Source organism: Odontesthes bonariensis, chromosome 9 (assembly GCF_027942865.1).
Source record: "Odontesthes bonariensis isolate fOdoBon6 chromosome 9, fOdoBon6.hap1, whole genome shotgun sequence".
Taxonomy (NCBI): Eukaryota; Metazoa; Chordata; class Actinopteri; order Atheriniformes; family Atherinopsidae; genus Odontesthes; species Odontesthes bonariensis.
In genome coordinates, this window is record NC_134514.1 from 15,282,146 (window position 1) to 15,292,645 (window position 10,500).

Sequence of the window (10,500 nt, forward strand, 5' to 3'; positions counted from 1 at the left end):
ATGACCAGTGATTCAGTTTGACACCTTAATCTGGGGAAATCACTGAGGGCTCTTCCATGGAGCCAACTGTATTTACTATAGATTACATCTTCCACTAGCGTGCATTAGTCCAGTGACAGCTTTGCAGACGGCAGGGAAAATAGCAATCATCATACACCATTGACTGACTCCCTGTGATTTCGCCACTCACCAAATGGCCTCGTAGGACTCCCCAAACCATTTGTCTGGGCGACCGTCTATCTGCCACTTTCATGCTCTGTGACGACTTTCTGAGGCTTGGCACTCAACGTGATCTCCAATCACGTTCTCCTGCTGTCACCTTGATCACTGCATCCACCCAATTAGTTTTTTGCATTATAATTGAATAATGCAAATCAGGCTAAGAGCTCATGTGATTTCACACACACATTTATTTTCCCAGACGAACGCAGAGCTCATCTGCATTCGACAGACTGGCCTGTGACTGCCGAGGACAGCAGGGAGATGACATCACTTCCACAGGACAGATTAGTTGGTTTATGAAATTAGAAGGGGTATGACAAATTCATTGGAGATATGTATATCATTTCAAAATTAGCACTATGTGATGCAGGTCAGCTCGTATCCTCTTCTGTATATGAGCCAACTTTTCTTTCACACACTCCAAAGTCATGTGATGTGAGATTCAGAGCCTCTGCGCTCCCTCTGTTGTATACTCTAATGACCTTGTAGATCTGCCTGCTCTGATCTTAGAGAGAAGTTTTTTTTCGGCGGAGCGAGAGCCAGACAGAGAGGAAGAAACACAGAGTGAGCTATAATAAAGCCAAAAGAGGGAGGAATGAGACAGAAAACTGCAGAGAGACACAAAGGCAGAATGTGTGAGAGTGTAGAACTGCGAAATTAAAGGAGAGCTGCTGAGATTAGTGGGTGAGAAGGTAGTGTAGACAAAACAACAGGGAAAAAAGAGATACACGCAGTATGTATTACAGCGTCAGTTTGGTAAATATCAGCATCACATTCAAGAGTTCACACGGCAGTGTTGTAGCTTGAAAAATTATAAACAGAATACTTATTGTGCTTCTACCAACATACATATTAGTGGGTAGAACACCCACGCAGTTCCATCAGCAGTAGGACAACACGATGTCTTCTTTTACAAAATTCAGTTTCACTTTTCTGACTCATTCTCTGTAAAAATGCTTCTTACAGCAGTGAAAGCAACTCTACCAACTCACGTATAAAAAAATGGTCTACACCAAGAAATTTTTTAATGCTAATGTTTTAAAAATATAATGATGATTCCCTTAATTAAATTAAGAACATCAGGAACTTATATGGAGATATTCAACATTTAAAATAAATAAAAAGAGAATTCATTAATTGTTGTAAAAGTCTGACATCTAGTTTCTGCCCCTTATTTTTCTAAAAAAAAAGCTTTTTGAAGTTTCAAAACTTTTATATCCCCATTTTTGTGTCTTGCAATACTTTGGTCCAACTTGTGCTACCACAATCAGCTCAGTACATAAAGCTCTAAATAGGAGCATCTCTGCTCAAGTCACTTAGAGAGGCATCCCAAACCAGATGCTTTCAAAAAGATTACCAGGAAACCAGGAAAGTGTCAGATATATTTCTTTATTTCTATCTCTCACTGGAATAAATCAAGTATATTATTTCTGCATCTTGTTATCTCCATTACTATATTCTTCATATATGTATCTCCAACACATGTACGAAGAAAGAAACATTTGTTGAGTTTTCATTTTAAAGCTGTTTGGTCTATTTGAAAATACTAGATGTGCATTCTAATTGATTAATTCAGAAACTTTTTTTAAATCCTCTCCCCTATCCAACGGTGTCGTTGGATGGAGAACTTAAACCAGGGACGAGTTTGTCACGTTTCAAAATGATCGTTTTTCAGTTGTGTTCATTCATTTCCGCTCTCAATTCCTGTTTGGTTGGGTTTAGGCTCCTCGAAAATGTGGTTAGGTTTATGTATTGAAGACTAGTTGGGCAGGACTAGGAATATACTTGCTAACTTTAAAATAAACACGCTTGCTATGTCGCAGGGATATTGATGAAATCAAGGAAAAAAAATCTATCTGAAAAAAATAACTATAAAAATAATTTCACAATTTACTATTTCACAATTTACCATGAGACCAGCCCAATTCCATTAAAACGTGACAGAAATGTTGCAGCATCTCTAGACACAACATTATCATATCATCAAATATTTTCTGAAAAAAAAAGAAATCTTTGTAAAGAACATTAAGTCCTCTAATCATTTAATGTTCTCTTTTTTGTCATGTTACAAATTTTCTTTTCTTCTTTTTCTTTTATTTCTTTGAGTGGTTTCTGTGCGTTCACTTGTATGTGTGTTTATGCGTTTCTCCACCACCGACGGCCCGGCTGTCGCTGGATTCTTAATAATTTCCTGAGGGCAGCTAAAGTGTAAACACCAGTTGTCTTGTTATTACACATGAGGAGTATAGGGCCGTTCGTATGTGCAAGGATAAGACAATGTGTGCTTTTGAGTGTTTTATTTTCTTTTTATGGTTTTATTATTCATTCATAAATGTGTTTGTTTTAGGATTCAAAGAGAGAAGGAAACAAAGTGTTTTCCAGAGAACTGAATGTGTGTCAGTGTGTGTGTTACTGTGCATGAATGTGAGCTAACTACTCTGCGGAACATTACGCACCAACGTTACCTGTTCTTTTGTCCTCTCGGCTCTTTTCCACATTTAAAAAGTCAAACTCCCAACCATTAGCAGTGAAGCGTGGTGTAAGTCCGCATATGTACACAAATGCAGACACACGCTTACAGACAGACATAAAACTCATTCAAACACACATCAATACATCCCATTCAACATCCAGATGGTGAATAAAAGATCTGACACTGCAGAACAAAGCAGAAAAAGTAAGCTCTGGCAACTGAGCCTTGAGTCTAAACAAACACAAAGTAGCGCACAACCCACACACACATAAACAGAGTAAACAGCAAAGACTTACTGTATCTCTGCAAGGACTCATCTGACTGCTGCTGAGAGGAGAATGGAAAGCGAAAACCTCATGCTTGCTTCGCGGCACTCCTCTCTTTCACTCCCTCTGTCACTGCCCCCTCCTCCTTCTTTTTTTCCTTCGCTTTCACCCTCCCCTGCCTCTTTTCCTTCCTCCTTCTCCTCCTACTCCTTTTCCTCCTTCACTCCTTCCCACTCCCTCCTTCCCTCTTGGCAGAGCCTTACTGTATTCAGCTCCACCAGTCTCCATATAAGGCAGCACAGCTAAACATGTCACACATAATTTATCCACAGCAGGCTGCAAGTTCACCTTTCACAGCTCGCACTTGGACCATATGCAAAAGAGGGAGGAGAGGAAAAGAGGGAGGGCAGCATAGGGTAACGGACAAACTTCTGCCGTCAACAGCCACGTTCTCACAATCTCACACTGTTTGAGTGTGCGTGCATCTGCGTGCATGTGTGTATGTTAACAAATGCTGACAATCAGACCGTGAAAATGCTACTAGAAACCAAAATGCAATTCACCTCCACTGTTCCCCGTCTCTCCACCATCTGTGTCTGCAGGCAGTAAATCTTCTATAGATGCTGTTTGCGAAACCTGTCCACCTGCACGCCCACTTCCCCACCGCTCTCTGGTCTCCCTGTGTGTGTGCTACCACCTTTAAAAGGATGACTGACGGCACGAAACTGCGCAGAAAGAAATTATTTAAAAAAGGATGACATGGAGACTGAAAAAATAGAGGAGTTAAAAGCAGTGTGTTTTGTGATTGAAACGGGAAGATGCTGCAAGTGAAGGTGCAACAAAGGTGAGACAAGAATATAGTGTCAACAAACAATATCCCTTCACGGTGCTTCGTGGTTCTGGATGTGAGCACCAGCGAAACTTCCTCTGATGACGTGTCAGGTTTTACACAATCAATGGCTTTAAAAATACATTCCTGCTTACCACTCTTCTGCCACCTTTACTTCCCCGGTTGAGTTTTGTTCAACTCACAACCTTTACAATGCACTTAAAAAGAAACAAAAGCAGTGCGCAGACAGTAGCTGGGTTGAAAAGATAGAAGGAGGAAAAGCAGAGAACAGAGAGGAAGACAGATTGGGAATTATAATAGCTGCTCTTGAGTAGCGGTGCTGGCTGGTGTTCTCCTCCCTCCTCCACAGCTTCAGTCCACTCACAGGACAGCAAGAGTCACAGCTCTGTTGCCATGGCGTCTAACTCCATCAAACACTACATCAGGTCCAAGTGTATATGTGTAAGCATGTCTGATTGTTGTGCCTGTTGAGGTGTGTAAATGTGTGTGTATGACAAGTGGGTGTTACCTAGTGACTCAGAGCCACATCACCGGCTGTAGCTGCAATATATCAGTATGTTTGGAATTTATCACTTTATTAGCTCGTGTGTGCATGTGTTTGTGTGAGTGCAAGAGTGTAAAGGAAAGGTGTTGATTGAACAACAGCCTCCAGCCTGCCCCCAAAAGAACCTATGATGGATCTCTGTGCTGTTCTATGTGTTAATGTTTAGCTCTAGTTCTATAAATATTTATCAGTTCGTTCATAGAGCCCAAGCAGTACACCAGAGGCCGCTGATGTAGAATTTTGATTTTAGAGCTGGCAAGTCATTGTCTTGTGCCCAAAAAAGGTCCTGCAGTCGCGTTGCAGGATTATGCTGAATGCTGAATTGAGAACAGGATGCAGTGTCTCCAAGTGTGTACATGTTGTATTGTGATTATCTACAAACCAGATGGACTCTAAAACTACAGGACACGGCAGCAGTGTTCTGGCAAAAGCCATGTTTGTAAAATCTCCATGTTGTGCTCTGTAAGAACATATGTATTTTCATCTCCCTTTGAGAACAGATGCAAGCCATTCAGGGACACTGAAGAAGGCATACTGTGGCAGCACTAAAATTTAAAAGTAAAAAAAATTAAATACTGCTTCTGAAATGTTACTTTGGTAAAGGTAAATGTACTTGGGTGCCAAATAAGTTAAAAATAATAATAATAATAATAATAATAATGATATTGATAATAATGAATAATCAAATATATCTGATTGTAATGTTGTTCCTAATTGTACCTTATTACCAATCCAGCAGAAATAGAGAATATCCTGGGAAAAAGTCATGACATGGCAAAAATTTCAATATTCACTCTTTTCCAACATAACTTTCTTTTTGTCACTACCGAATATGCAAAGTAAAATAATCGGCTCTTTAGCAGCTTAATGCTTTATATTTATTCGCCGGTCTCTTCAGCTTTTATATAAATTCAGCTGGCTTTTACCTCCCAATTTTCATAACTTTGTAAGCAGACCGTGGCTTGCATATTTGCTAAACCTCTGAGCTGAAGACAGGTTTCTGTTCAGAGATGGAGATTGCTACAACAGTTCTAAAAGCTGTAAAAGACCATTTGATTACTTCGTACAGTCAGTGCTTCCTGTATATTACCTCTTCTACAAGTATGCCAGCTGTGTACGGAATTCTGTCTCACATGCCTTCATGCCGAAAAAAATGAATGGGCTGACTGCCCACAGCACTTTTAGCACTGACCATTCAAGGAAAAACCGATGTGCCTTTGTTATGCATCGGCATCCTGTTTGAAAGCACAGAGGCTGCAAGGAGCTTCGAAAGTTGCTGCCCGTCGATACGTCTCTGAGCCAGTAACAGAAGTACTGGCTCAGAGACATACAAGTGGCATGTTTGTGTTTAAAAAGAGATGCCGTGTTGTAGCACTCTGCTATTACAGTACCAACAAAGCTCCCTTTCTGATTCTAAACACCAAATGATACAACGCTGAGCTACCTGTGTTCGGTCTGTATGAAGGGGATCAGCAGCAGTTTAAGGAGAACGATGTGGTACAACTGTTGTGTAAAAAGGCATAATGTCTGCTAAGATTCTCAGTTGTCCTGACCATGGTAAATGTAAGTGTTTAGTGATGGTCCATACACACAGGAGATGGTCTGTGATACCACTTATCAGCGGGTTACACTCCGGTCCATGCCAACCTTCCATCCAATCAATATTCACTCTATGCATCCCAAATCCACATTCTGCTTGGGCTCAGAGCAACTCAGAGGAACACAAATGTGTAACCGTCTAAAAACACTATTACAACACTAAAATAGCCCTATTTCTCCATGTGGGACCATTGCTACGTTTCATTCAACAATTCTTGCTGTTTAGTTAGGTTTAGAAAACTAAACTAGTTTGTTAGGCTGGTTCCATGTCCTTTTAGGAAAAACCCCACATATGGGTTGGGTCAGAATAGACCTTGTCTCAACACGAACCACATGTTAGAGGACAAATTTCCCCCGTTTGCTGCAAACGTCTGCAAACAGTAACAACATCACCCCTTTTTTTTATAAATGGAATTCTTTCTTCAACTTATTCACATGACCGTAGAGGTTGCCTATGTGAACATTTGTCATTTCAACTCCCGGCAGTATAAACAATCAAAAAGCATTTGCCATTTTTCTGGTGAGTTTGGATCGGTATGTCTGGCCTTTGGCAGAGTATGAGTTGTGTGCAGCTGCTTTAAGAGCTTCTACTCAAAATACCACTGAGAGGGGTGAGAGCAAACCAAAACAGCACGGGCCACAACATTAAAACAATGAGCCAGGAACTATGACCGTGCTAAAATGCTCTGCAGAGCTGAGGTGAACAGCAGGCTCAGGTGGTAATCTTGCATTGATTTGTTACTTTGCATTAAATATAATAACTGGAGCTTTTGTCAGCAGAAAAAAAAATCAGAACTGCTGCAGAATGCTGCACCAAATATCAAATATCACCAAAAAAAAAAATTGTAGAAAATCAAAGATTTTGTCAATATTAATTGGTGATAGGCTTTTAGTCTAAAGGGAAAGAAACACAGATGAAGAAACAAGGCACGGTAAAAAGGTTTTGGACTTGCAGATAATTGCTGCAATTGCAGATAATTTAATGCACACTAAGGTTCCTGCTCACTGCTCTGCTGATGTCTGTGTATCGAGGAAAAACTGAAGGACTTGTGAAGTTCTGCTTTCTACACGAGTCAGTGTGCCTCATTCTGATCACATCAAAAAGAGGTCACAGACTCCTGAGCATATGTCCTCTGTGTTCCACATCATTAAAGACAGGAATGAGGAAAATTTCTCGAGAAAAAGTACAGAGTCGCTGCCAGTTAAAGTTGAACGGGGAGATTTGGATCTATATATCACCTCGGATTTATTCTGATAAGCCAATCCAGAGCTGGACCAAGAGCAAAAGAGGATCCGCTGGAGAACTTTACAGATCTTACAACATGGAAAATTCCAATGAGGAAAAACCTGAGGGGAGTCTGACAGGTTTTCAACATTCTCAGCAGGCTTCTTCTTCTAATCACAAACGCATGACCTTGCAGAGCCTCTGTGTCTATAACCTAAATCTGAACACCTCTGTGTGCTGGAACCAACATATTCTGGTGTACCAACATGTGATCCTAGTGGAAAATGAAGGAATCTGACAAGCAGTAGAATAAATTAAAGTCATTTGTTCAAAAACATTCTTAACTCCGCAACTAACCATTGAAATAGTTCTTAAGCCAAAACACTTTTTGTATTTGTTTATCTTAGATTTTTAACTAAAGACAGACAGTCTTTTTTTGACTTGTAGAATCACTTAAAAACACGCATACCAAGGGGATTAGGCAGCCACATCTATGTGCACTCTTTTATCCGACTGCTTTTAGCAAAAATACTGAATTATTACAGAGCACGGTCAAAGATATAGATATCACTGTCACATAGAAGTCTGGTGGGTAATTCTATTAGACGATAACACAGACAGACAGTGACAGGTGGATTTCTGCGAGGGTACAGTATACAGGCGCAGTGCTCTATCTGTGCTAAATGGAGACAAACTGAATATTCAAGAGATCTTTTCTCTTCTGATCTGCATCATGGCTTTTATACTATTCATTTCCCAGGACACAAAAGCTTTTTGCATCGTCTGAAAATTTTCAAAATAAACAGCTTTCCACATCAACATGAAACACCCTTTCAAAGGTACAAGATAAAAAATATGTACAACTGTCTCAAAGCTCCTTTGAGACTTTCTGTGATAAAAGTAATATAACTAAGACTGTCTTGAGTTGCAGTGTATTTAAGAGATGGATTCTGAGATAACGCTTCTTATGTTTTCTCATAAAATTTAAAAAATGTCCATTAGAAATAAAGGTTTGATTTAGAAACTCTCCGCTTTATTTCTCACTGTAAGACCTTATTTGGATCCTGTGTTGTGTCTCACAGTACGGTTTTGAAAACAGATTTTACGTTCTGGCCCCAGAAGGGACGCCTGAAATTTCTCTTTTGTGACCTGGACTAATAATATTTGAGAGTCCCTGCCCTGAGCTGCTGCAATCGCCCTTTTCCAGCCTGTCTGCATCTCTGGTGCAACTGATATGGTCACAAGCGTCAGTGGCCGTTAAACCACAAAATGACCCGTAACAAGGAAGCCACGCTTTTACATGTCAGCTTACACTGGTGTCATAGAGATACCTCAAAAATAGAAACAGCCTGTTTTTCTTTTTCTTTTTCTTTTTCGCTTTTGCTTCTGATGTCATGTGCTGGATCCAGATTTTTGTTTTGTAAGTGAATCCACAAAAAGCCTCATTAATTATTGTTGTCATGACATGAAAATGCATCATTAAAGACATAACTTCCCGTTTTGGCAATGACAAAAATGTTAATCACTAACTGCTGTGATGAATTTTTAACTTTTATATAATGCGAACAAGTAACCTAAAAAGTTTTGAATGATACATTTTAATTCTATTTCATAGATAATCTTTTCTTAATAGTTTGACGGTGTTCACAAACACTCCCGTCATCTAAGTACATGCAAAACCACCAGGGCATATTCAAATTTGGCTCCAGTCAAACATTATCTGCAGTATGGAAGAAAAGGCAAAAAGCCCAGTGGAAGACAAAAGAAAGATATTTCACTTGCATCTCAACTATTTAGAGTCTCCGCTCTCGATAGAATCTCTGCTTTTGAGCAGGAAAGAATGAAAGCAATCAGTAGCAACAGGCAAGCAAGTTGTTGGAAGCATAACAGGTCAAATATTAATAACACCCTGGCGTCTGTCTAGAGTTGCTCTCCGTTCTCCTCACCGGTCAGTAACAGACACAGAGACAGATCATCTTGTGAAACCAGCAGCCATCTGCACCATCAGAGCAAAGCCGTCTTACCTGCCTGCTTCTCTGTGTATTTCTCTTGCACTCGGTCTGGGTGTATGGGTGTGTGTGCACTCAAAAACACACAGCCCCTCGAACAGGAACTGATGAATCTGCACGGCTTCAGCCCTGCAGCGTGCAGTGCATTATGGGGTTTCGCTCTCTCTGTCTCTCCTCCTCTCTCTGCTGGTGCTCTGTTAGAGGGGGATGTCCTCACCTCCTGTCTGGAGAGAGGAGGGCGAGCTCACACGCACCACGTCCGCACACACGATGCAGAAGAAGCCTCGTGATGACGACTGCCGCGGCTTTGGTTGCCATGGCAACAGCCTCCCTCCCCCTCCTCGCTCATATACTGTAGTTCAGGCTCTCTCTTGGTGTATTCTGTTAAAATAGGGAAATATTGACTTGAACAAAAGAAAATTTCACACAGCACATTCACTCTGCTTGTCTCTACTTGTATTTAACTTTTGTACTAAGAGCTTGAGCTAAACAGCAGTCACAGATATGAGGAGAGACACGTTTGAACATGTGATCACTAACTGTTGCTTCTGCGTTCTGAGATAAAGAGAGGGTAACATGTAGAAATAAGGAAAAGTGACAGACAAAGATACTGGGGGTCTGTGTGCATGCATATGCATGTGTGTGGTTGTGTGTGTCAGTGTGTGTGTCTGTGTGTTGCTTTGATGGTTACAGGAAGCAGGCTATGGTTCCTGTTAATGGTTTCTTTCCTCTTTTCCATTGCTACCGCCAGTGAACTGAGGCCTGCAGCCCTTTGATAACACACATAAAAGTCTTAGCAACAAGGGATTGACCAGTTAAATGATTGGGTCATGCACTCATATGAATGCAGCAATGCTTAATTTGACCTGCAATGTCATTACCTCAGTTTTCACAACTGCTCATCTTCCTGGAGGTTGATTTTAACCCTTAGTTGGCTGATGAATAATCCTGAAAGGAGATCAATGGGTTATCATGGACGATCGAGCCAGAAGACAGCAAAAGAGCAGGAACAGAGTGAGGCAAAGAAAAGCAGAAATACAGGAAAGGGAATGAGAGTGAGGGAGAAAGGAAGATGAGATCACCTCTTCAGCGTCTCCCATGGCGACAGAGTGGGTGGAAGGCCGTGGCTGTCCTTCAAGCCTTGCAAATCAGCAACTCATAGCTGAGTCCTGTGGAGGAGCCATTACATCAGTAACCTCAAACACAGAGTTTACACATCTAGCCTGTTTTATCTGGTAGCTATTTTCCCCTCGATCTCTCTGTCCTGCAGTGCCCCACTCTGCTCCAGGTCCAATCTGACCCCACAGAAACC

The 10,500-nt window shown here is 40.9% G+C and overlaps 1 protein-coding gene across 8 annotated transcripts in view; it reads right to left on the reverse strand.

Moving 5' to 3' along the window:
• Positions 1-9,521, reverse strand: part of LOC142388255 (muscleblind-like protein 1) — a 74,990-nt gene extending 65,469 nt beyond the window's left edge. For 5 of the 8 annotated variants that reach the window (XM_075473301.1, XM_075473302.1, XM_075473300.1 and 2 more), the window contains exon 1: positions 2,992-3,097. The gene's annotated coding sequence lies outside the window, so the exon portion shown is untranslated. Of the gene's footprint in view, positions 1-2,991; positions 3,098-3,524; positions 3,687-9,203 lie in introns of those variants that run through there. The other 3 variants (XM_075473297.1, XM_075473303.1, XM_075473296.1) reach the window with 3 other exon arrangements.
• Between the last annotated feature and the right edge of the window lie 979 nt (positions 9,522-10,500).